Source organism: Vitis riparia, chromosome 9 (genome assembly GCF_004353265.1).
Source record: "Vitis riparia cultivar Riparia Gloire de Montpellier isolate 1030 chromosome 9, EGFV_Vit.rip_1.0, whole genome shotgun sequence".
In the NCBI taxonomy this organism is placed as follows: Eukaryota; Viridiplantae; Streptophyta; class Magnoliopsida; order Vitales; family Vitaceae; genus Vitis; species Vitis riparia.
In genome coordinates, this window is record NC_048439.1 from 13,758,376 (window position 1) to 13,760,661 (window position 2,286).

Consider the following 2,286-nt stretch of genomic DNA (forward strand, 5'->3'; position numbering starts at 1 on the left):
GAAAATGGCAACATCTGGGATTGAAAATTTTTTATCAACCTAGGGGGGGTTTAAGGATTATACATGGAGAAGAAAAGAGAGTTGGAAATCAATTTGAAAATCATGGAAAAAGCATAAGAAATACAAATTGTACTTAGAGAAGAGAGCATAGGAGAAAGGAGTGTGCACTATGTGCATAGGCATTGCACATGACAAAAAAAGTGTAGTTGGGAAAAACGCATTGAAGAGCTAAGGGATTGTGTGCATAAAAGTTGTGTGCTAGAGTGTGCACCAGAGAAAGGATGGAAGAGTGTGTACATTAACCAATGCGCAAAAGGAGTACTAGACAGAAAAATTGAAAACGCATCAACTAGTGTGCAAACAAGACCATCTTCAAGAGGAAATGCACATTGAGAAGCAGACACTAGAAATAGAGAAAAAACAACAAAAACAGAGCATAACCAAAGGGAATAAATAAACAAACAAGCCATTGAATGAAGCCCCATTTCATGCTTTATCAACGGGCTAAGAACAAGTGAGAGAACCAAAGTGGTTTTGAAGCATGATATCAAACAGTGAAGATGAAACATAGTGAAACTAAAGATGAAACAACAATAGCAAGTCTATAGACAACTTGAAATCAATAGAAACAACATGTGGCCTCCAATATCCACACATAACCAACAAGCACTCATCAACAAGAGTAGATGAAAGAGAAAGAAAGCAACACTAAGTATGCGTTTCATAATTAAGAGGACTTACCTGAGAAGAGATTGTTGGTGGACCCTCTCTTCTCTTCCTTTGGCTCTTTGTTTTTTTTTTTTTTTTTTTTCCTTCCTCTCCATGCTTTCTCTCTGCCCAACAAACTCTTAACAACAGAATATTCTCCTCTACCTCTCTCTCCCACACACAACAATGTCGAATGTTGTCTCACTCCTACCACAAAAGAGAGAAAAAGGTCCTTCACAAAAGGCTAAAAGGGCCTTTTTAAAAGGCCAAGGACAAATGAGACGAGGACACTCTATCCAAACCTAAAAAACTCTCTAAAACCCTATATATATATATAAAAAAAAACCCTAGTTGAAATCAAATAAAAAAAACTGAGTAAGGGTCCTAAGCTATGGCTCACAACCAAATTAACGAGCTTACGCTAAACCTAAGGGGCAACTAAAAGCCATGCTAGTATCCATGAAAATCTCCCTAATGGTATCCATGACGAATGACTAAACAAAAGGATCCTAGGCACACACTACAAGGAAACACAAAGCCAGAGAAAAATGAATATGAATTGATGTGTTAAAAGACAAAATGGAAGGTGTACAATAAAATGAAGCAAACATGAATTTTTTTTATTCATTAAATTTAAGGGAGCTTTATCAATTTCAGTTTCTGGTACATTTCAAAATTTTGGAAAGTGAAACCTAGGGCTTCAATTTGGGATATCCAATTTTATGCCTTCAAAAAACAAATTTGAGTATTTCCAATTATATGCCTTCAAAAAAGAACAAATTTGGGGATTTAAGCCCATTTAGGCTCCACCTAACTATTTCCAACATTGACTTTTGTTTTTTATATATATTTTTTTAACATTAAGGGTATTTTAGACTTTATTTGTTAATAATATCCTACAAATCAATTTTTAATAGTGTTTGGTCTTAAGCTCAAACACGGGTCTTCTGTGAACTTTGGGTCAATTAGAAGCTCCTTTCTACCCCTAAGCATGATTGTCCTTTAATTGAACTGTAATCCATGACTATGCCTTCAAAATATAGAAGAATCCAACAAGCTTCAACAAAACATAACTACAACCACTAATACAATCACATGTGCCTTATTAACTAAAGAGAGGTCGGAATAATTCTAACAATTTAACCACCTACCCTACTAGCTCTCTGAACGAAGGCTGCAACTCTGCTCATTTTTTTCACTCGTGAGCTACTTGCTAATTGACAAGCCAACAACTCTCCCTAGTCCCCTTTTCACTCCCATACAATAATTGATAAGCTAAATACATGTTTGGATAGATTTTCTATTTAAACAAAAAAAATTATAAAGAAATTCTAATAAAAACCTTCTAAAAATTTTAAAATTTAGAAGTTTCACAAATCTTGAAGAAGCATTTATGAACACAGATTCAATTTCATTCATAAAAATTCTTAGATTTTATACAGGATTTTTAATTCTAAAAATGAAAAATAGAGAAGCATTCAATCACCACATGAGTGATGTGTGTAGACCATAGCAAAGTGAAATTGGGAAAAAAAAAATTGTCCGAAAATTCTCAGGGAAAACTCTCCACCTCCATGG